The sequence below is a fragment of the Centrocercus urophasianus genome, unplaced genomic scaffold (assembly GCF_019232065.1).
Source record: "Centrocercus urophasianus isolate 14NV4802_14NV808 unplaced genomic scaffold, USGS_Curo_1.0 seq_24, whole genome shotgun sequence".
Lineage (NCBI taxonomy): Eukaryota > Metazoa > Chordata > Aves > Galliformes > Phasianidae > Centrocercus > Centrocercus urophasianus.
In genome coordinates this window covers 4,396,910-4,405,050 of record NW_024884800.1, presented here as the reverse complement: position 1 = coordinate 4,405,050, position 8,141 = coordinate 4,396,910, and positions in this window count along the sequence as shown.

Genomic DNA, 8,141 nt, shown 5'->3' with positions numbered 1-8,141 from the left:
AGACACGCGTCCACGGGGCTGGTGGCAGCTGCACCTGCGCTTTGCTGCTCCTTGCTCCACGTGCCAGACAGCAGAAAGCCACCAACCAGACTGATTCCAAGGCTGTGGCCAACATCCCACCACCACGTGGTGCCACAGCGCACCCAAAATCCGGCTGGGTGGAGGTGGTCTGCAAAACACAGAGCTGAACATCAGCTCCCAACCCTGGGAGAATCGTTTGCTCCAGGAAACGGGGCTGCTGGTGGGATCCTGCAGCAGGAAGGTGGCATCAATGGGGCTCCACAAAGCACTTGGGGAGGCTTGAATGAGAGGAATCATAGAAAATGTTATTATTAATTACACTAACTGATTCATTGTTATTGAATTAGAATAATTTTGTTCTCTCAAGAGAAGAAAGATTTGTTTTCCACACTCTTCTTCTGCTCGCTTCCTTAAAAGAGTGACTTTCTAACTGGAGAAGACTGAATGAGGAGCTTAACCCAAATAAAATAAATTGCCAGTAATTTCTGGTATCCCCTATGCCATTATTGAACAATTTGCATTTGAATCAGGGCTTTTTCCATCACAATCCAGCTTCACCTGATCCTGCTCTATAATCACCATCCCCATTTATGAAATCTCAGCATGTTGCCACAGAAATTATGTCACAAATTCATCATTATGACTTCCCCAGCAGGAGCAATTGGAGCTGAAGATTGGCCGTAAAAGTTGCCTTTTTACCAGTCCTGCTTTAAAGATATTTTAATATTTTTAAGGTACAGAAGTGAGATTAGCTACCATGGGGAATTAGGCGAACATGCCATAAATATCCTAAGGATATGAGATTACACTCGTGTGTCACAGGAACCATAAAATATGATCAAGAGACTTTATGGAGGATGATCTTTGAAATCAACTCCTAATCTCTGAGAGATTTACATAAAATAGGTTTTTAAAAAAAGTATATACAAAATTCAAAAGAGAACCAAGCTGATAACGGTGAAATTACACTTATTTCTATCAGAAAGGATGGAAGCCCATCCATCTACTTCCATCTGTTAGGCCCCTCCAAATGCCGAGGCTCACAGGTTTGGTAACATGATAATTAGCCAGCTACCATGGAACTTTTGAGGAACATCATTCATATTTAAATAATATTTCAGACCCTTCCCACTAGCTCCTCTTAATGCCATTTTGCAAAGACTGTCACATGCTGTATTTCCCAATGAGAACCATCGAGGAACTTGGACGCTTGGGAAAACCTCAAAACAAAGAATATTTACACTGTTAGCAATGTACTTTGCCAGTAATTGTCTTATTATGCCCCTTAATTATTAAAAATAAGCCACATTGGAATAAAAACCTCTTTGTACGGCAGCTAGAGCTGAGAAAATCATCCAACAGAGAATTAAGTTTGCCTTACGGAGAGCAGAGCGCCCAGTTTGGGGAGCACACGCAGCCCTCAGGCTGCCCTGGCTTTGCGGATGCTCTGCCCATGCATCATTAGTACTCTGTTAATCACCCTTCCATTGCTGCTGTACCACCCCACATCCACAGGGTGGGCACTGCTGTCACCCCAGCTGCCATCCTGCTCCAGCTTTGCTAGGATAACATTCCTGCTCTACCTTCTGCATTCTTGTAGAGAGAGATGGAAGGACCCAAATATCCCTTGGCAATTAGCGAGACAGAGAAGTAGAGACATTTCCTTTTTTTAAAAAAAAAAATAAATCCTGTTTCAACCCTTTGAGTCCAGCAGGCCCAACATCACCGTGATTCTTGGCAACTCATCCCATCAGCTCTTGGAAAACATGTCCCATCCTTCACTGTTCCACCAATGCCTCGAGGAGCAGCTAACAGCACAGACAGCATCTGGGATGCCATGCACAACAGAGGAGCAAGGCTTTGGAGTAGGAAAGAAGGAGCAAAGGAAGCAATCTAGGTTTCCTCCCAGCCATCTCAGGCTCTTTTCAAGGGCTTGTCTCACCTTGTCCAGGAGGCCACAGAGCCAGAGCCCACCAGTCCCTTCTGGGTGGCTGGAGAGGTGACTGCTCTCATAGCAGAGATGGAAGCCACCTCTCCAGCCCCTTTCTACTGTCTGTTAACTCAAACCACTGCCAGTTCCCATTTGAGCTAACGCAAACTGTGGTAGCTGGAAAATTACCCTGCTGTAAATCATGGCCGCTTGGTTGTCAGCCATCCGTCTGCCAGTTGGATGCACAGGTTCCTCCCCTTATCCCCAGCAGCTTTCCACCTTTTCTAAATTATGAAGCAAGGAAGCCAGCTGGCAGGTATGTCCTGCATTTAGTAACAAGAAATCTTTCTGTGACGTTAAGTAGTCTGGCAGGTTAATTAGTTCTTTGATAGTTCCTGGTGCGCACTGTTTGACAGGTGAGGGAGGCACCAGCCATTTTTAACCAGCTAGAAAGTGCAAAACACTGCCAAAAAGGTGCAAAACAGGGCAGAGTGGGGGGGTTTAATTCAAGAGGTCTGCATGACATACCACCAGTAACCATCAGCATGTGGATCCCCCCAGCTATAAACAGGGGTTATTTAGCACTGTTAAGTTTGTAACACGGCGACCCTTCCACTTCTGAGCAGCCACAAACAATAATTAATTAGCAGCAAACACTCTAAAGGCTATTTCATTCCTATTCCAGCAATTACACTCTTTCAGCCAAGAGGTCCGTGCCTGTGTGCTCCCTGCTCAGCCCCACAGAGCACAGCTCATTAAGGGAGAGCAGGAGGAAACTCTGGAGCCTGAAGGAAGTGAGAAATAAAGGGGCTGGGCCATGTGGCTTGATCCCAAGGAGCAGCTAATGAGATCCCCACCATCAAGCTACTTCAGAGGCAGTGAGGACATTGCTGAAACCCAGACACCAGATTACTTGCAAAGAGCACCCACACACAGAGAAAGGGAGATTTGGCCAGAAGGCCGTGGACCCACTACACGCCTCCACAGAACCTTCTGCCAGGACATTCTGGAGTAGAGCCCGAAGTGCAGGAGGTCAGGGCACCCCCAGCGCTGCAGAGCTCCATACACAGCTACCTCAGCCTGCTTATCCATAGAGTGGGAGCCCTGAATGTATTATAGATGCAACTGAGCGTACCACAGACTGCAGGATGAGAGCGAGATGTGACCCACACCCCTATAGCCCCCCGGGACAGAGAGAAGCTAACACCAAATGCAACAGGAACACAAACCCCACTGCCATCTCTGAGGGCAGGATCCTCTCACTGCCACCACCCAGGGCCCTGCACTTGCTGCAGCAGTGACTGCAGCCTGGGGACACTCTGCCAGGACCATGTGGCACAGCAGCCTGTCTGCTCAGAGACAGCCTCAGCTCCCACCTCACCACACAGCCCACTCCTGCTCCACTATCTCCCATACCACGTCACAGCCCCTGGAGTCACTGATGTGATCACCCCCCCCCTCTTCCCAAGCACCCCTTTCAGAAAGAAAAGATGAACTCACATCTTCTCCTGCTGCTTGGGACCACAGGACCAGCAGAAGTGCCCAACACATACCAGCTCCTCTCCTCCTACAGCTGGGAGCACTCACATTGAGGCCCTATGGGCTTTGCTGCTTAACCACCCACAGCTGCACTAGTAGCACCAATTTGCTGCTTTTCCCTTTTTTGGTGCTGTTCACAGCCCATGCAGACCCATGATGGGCCATATCACCTGCTTTCGTTCTCCCACAGCTTCCCTCATTCTTCCCTAGCGCTCCTTTCTGCAGGGCACAAAGGGTAACAGGCAGTTGTTTCAGCACAATTTCACTACTACAGCAGGCAGGAGGAACATCAGGACAACAGAAAGCCCACAAAGAAGAGGCAGGGCTTGTTGGGCTCAGGACAGCGGGGAGCAAAGCTTCTCAGGCAGAGGGAGAATTCGGCCAGCTCATTTCCTACACAGCCCTTTGCTTGGAAAAGTTGTAGTCTGCTTACATATGTCCCTTCTCTGTTAATGGTAGCTCAAGAGGGAGATGCAAACTGTAGAGCCCAAATATTTTTTGGTGCCTCCTCGCATTTTGCAGTGCCTGTCAAGGAGCAGCACAGGAGCAAAACCAAAGCAGAAAATATGGGAGGCACACGTGCACACCTGATTAACCTGACTTTTTATGATAAACAAAGCAGCTCAAGGGCCCTGTTATCTCTGCCCTTGTAATAAATCTCCCTGTTTTACTGTTTTATAATGTCAAACATCTAAGAGGTTTTCCTTTAGTTGCAAATAGAACATAAATTACCTTGGGTAAACTCCTCCGAGGCTAATGTTATCTATAAAATCCTGGCCCTAATAACTTCATGGAATGTCTAATGGCTTCCCACTACTGTATGAGCAATGCTAATTAGTGCGTGCAGCCTGTAACTAAGAGGCATCTAGATTGGGAAGACAAAGTGCTGTGCTGTGAATACCATAACTGTAGCTATCAAAACAGACCGTGACCCCGACCTGAGGTTTTGGATATAGGCTTGCAGCATCTCAATAGAACATGAAAGACATCCGGCCTCCTTTTATCCCATCAAAGTCAAAGACGTCCCACCTGGGTGCAAAGAAGTCTTACTAAGAGCGATCCTCCATGTCTCTGGGAAAGTTGCAGGGCTGGCTGTAATCCCACTGAAAGCTCTATGTGATCGTTAAGCCCTTTCCTACCTGCTCTCTGCCACTTTTCCCACTTGCAGACAGGAGGAGCTCTGCTGAAGGCAAAAGGGCAGCCCCAGATGCAGCAAAGTAAGGGAAAACTAAGTTGCAGCTGCTAGGGGAGAACACAGAGGCACAGTATCTAGTTTTCCAAGAGATTTTAACAGCAATGCATGAACGCCACGTGCAAATTGGCATCTGACTTGCACCCTCATTGTAAATCAGCACAGCCCTGTTCTGACGTTTGTATTCTGAATCAGGAGCAAAGGTGAAGCTGCATATCTGTTCAGAACTATTCAAGCAAGTGGAATTAAATGTAAAACATCTGCAGTGAACATCCTTCTTTCTGCGAGGCTCTGTTATAACTTGTCAAATTTTACTTAAAATGGGACAAACAAGATGTTCTGCAGAGATGTGGATAGTTAGTACAAGAAGAGTCTTACAAGGGAGCTGCTTTCCTTCATCACCTGAGTCCATTACTGGGAGCACTGCAAAAAAAGATAAGTAGATATCTGTACTTCTGCTTCAGAAAAACAAAACCTTAGCTTGATTTTTTATTTTTTTGTTGTTCTTTTTAAATACAGGGCAAAAATGCCCAAGTACCTGCAACAGGAGAGAGAATGCTTTATTAAGTCCATCGTTTGAATTACAGTAGATGAGTTAATTGTTAGTTCCACGTCACGGCTGTTATTCCCAAGTTAACACAAAGTGGGTTAAAGATCACACACCAGTTACTGGCAACCTCAGTACTTACAGCATCCAAGTCCCCATGCTGACCATTCCATCTTCAGGGCACGTGGCTGATTCAATACACAGTGAATGAGATCTTTGTCCACACCACTTACAAACTCCCAAAGAGCACTGAGGCTTACTGGAAAATCACAGTTACTGGAGCCCATTCTGTGTCCAATAACACTTAAACCAAGCAGTTTGTCTACAGCTTTCTGGCTAGGGCTTACACCACCTTTACATTGATACATGCTTTTAACAGTTTGTATTTAACTTGCAGCCTAGTGGCTTCCTCTAGGGAAAGTAGGAAGCCAAAAGGCAGCTTTCAGCTTTTCCTCAGCCAAAACTGATGCCAGAAAATTCTTACCAAAGGCTAACATCCAGATTCTCTCCAAACTGCCAATCTCAAACCTGGAGCCAGCAAAAAAATTTAGACGTAGAGAACATTGGTGATGAGAAGGGCAGTTGCCTCTTGGCAAGCAGAGTGCAGCCAGTGAATCTGGGAGATGCAGATGGGAAAACAGCCACAGACAAACCACCTTAGAAACACACGTCGGTCACTGTGGTTTCAGGTGCCACCTCACCTCTGGATTTTTCTAACAGCCACTGTTTGGATATTAGTCAGTCATGTTCGTGCCTGCCCCAGACCATCTCTGTAAAAATCCTCTTTAAATAGATGCATGCATACAGCTTATGACAGACTATTATAAAGGAATAATTGCCTTGGAAGTGAAAACATTAAAAAAGCAGTGACCAAAACTAAAGCATTTTTCTGATTGTTTTAGATAGACTTTAGAGTTGTGCAACACATTGTCTCCACCACCAAAGCTGCTCAATTATGCAATTTCAGATTTGCAAGAACGGAGCCAAAAACATTCTCTGATGATTGCACGAGAATGACTGACTTTGCTTTTACAGCTGTGGCTCCAGACTACTTGCAAGCTTGAGAGACTTCCTTAACCCAGCCTTCCTGTTAGCTTGCTAGCATTCACAATAGAGCACAGAAAGCTCTGTGAATGTAATTTTACAACTCAGTTTATTTTGCCTCCTGTGAAATACATATTTATTAATCTGGCAAAATTTCCTGCTGGGATTTTACGCCAATTGTAGCTCCAAGTTTTCTCATGAATTCATTTCCCTTTGAACTTGTAAAATTGCAAAGGAGCTTCAGCCAACAATTCTCATAAAAAATTTTTAAGTACTCAATAAAATAAAAAAACTTTAATAGAAAGGACCTTTCCAAACAAAGCAGTACCAATTTCAATACGAGCATGAAGCCTTTAGCAGAGGGAACGGTGCTTTTGGACCAGCAGATAACTGCAAGTTGATCTCTCTAATGGCAGCTCCATAGTTTTCAGCCTCTGGGAGAAGCAGAAGAGAAGCAGAGATCTTAGTGGTACAAGGGAAAATATTTGGGAGGCCAAGCTGTGATCAAAGCCACACCTGAATCTCACTTGAAACTACCTCCATAGTTACCAGCTCCTCCTGGTACCTTACTTTGAATTGCTTAGACCTTCTTATCAACTTGCCTTCCACAGAAGAAAATTTATTGTACTGGGACAGTTTTATGAGCACAAATTCCTGACAGTACACAGAATGACATGTATTTGAGTTGTATATACCCCACAGGTTTTCATTTGGAACTTCTTCCCATTTCACTTTGGAATAAAATAACAAAAAAAAAATGTGTTCTACCAGCAGTCTTCCCAGTATCTTGAAAGCAGCAGTTATTAGTACAGCCCTGTGTAGAGCAGTGTAACAGCCACACCTGCTAATGCTCTAGCTGCTACAGCAGTAAGGTTTCCATTGTGGCTCCACGCTTTACCCAAGCTTCCTCTCAACTTATACATTCCTATCTTGTTCTCCAAATCAGGACTTTCTTCATTCCTATTCCACAGGCACTGTCCTGAAGATGGAGCGTGCACTCATTCCAGCTCAGCCAGGTGATCCATGCCACTTGTAAGAGAACTGGAAGGAATAACTACAAAAAGAGGTGAGAACTGAAATCCTCATCCCAAAGTTATAGTATTTAATATCCTTTCAAAAATAACTACAATTATCTGGTATTTGTATGAGAAGATATGGAGTCATTTTGGGTCTTGTTAAATTGCTGGCTTAGACTCTGAAAAGCAGCTTCCAGCAATGAATGTTTCCATATGCCAGTTAATAAGCTTTGAGTATTTCACCCATTAATCTGAGCGAACATCCCCTTATTCATCTCTAGCAGGGCCAGCAACGCAGCCATTTGAATTATGTCTGCAGTGACTCTGCTCAGCCTCAAGTGCAATCCAAGACTCTGGAGAGTCTCTTTAGAGCCTTGACGTTCTCAAGAGAAGAATGTCTGCAGTCTTATAACTCAAGAAGCTATTAGAATACTCCATATTGTGCAACCCAGCATTTAAACACAAGCTCTGCAGAGAGGAAAGATGAGGTTTCACCTTTAAGAGTCACCTATTCCCAACCTCACTGATTCAAGGCTAAAATTTTCGACAAGCTGCGCTGTTTTCCCTAGGATGAAGAACAATAAGGTGTTTCAGAGGGCTGAAAGAAGGAAAAGGGTTTGCTCTGAACAATGCTTTGCAAAGCAAAAGTGTTCAGGAGGAAGAGTAAGCACACAGCTAAAGCACAGCAGCTTCAGAAGCCTCTTGCCCATCCTAGAACTGTGGATTCAAGTGACCTACCACTCTTTCTGACTGCACAATTTCTACCCACACAAGAAAAACAGCACATGAAAGTCATAGTCAAACTGTTTACAAGCAACACAAAGTGGAGAGCTATCAGTGGGTCAAGCTAAT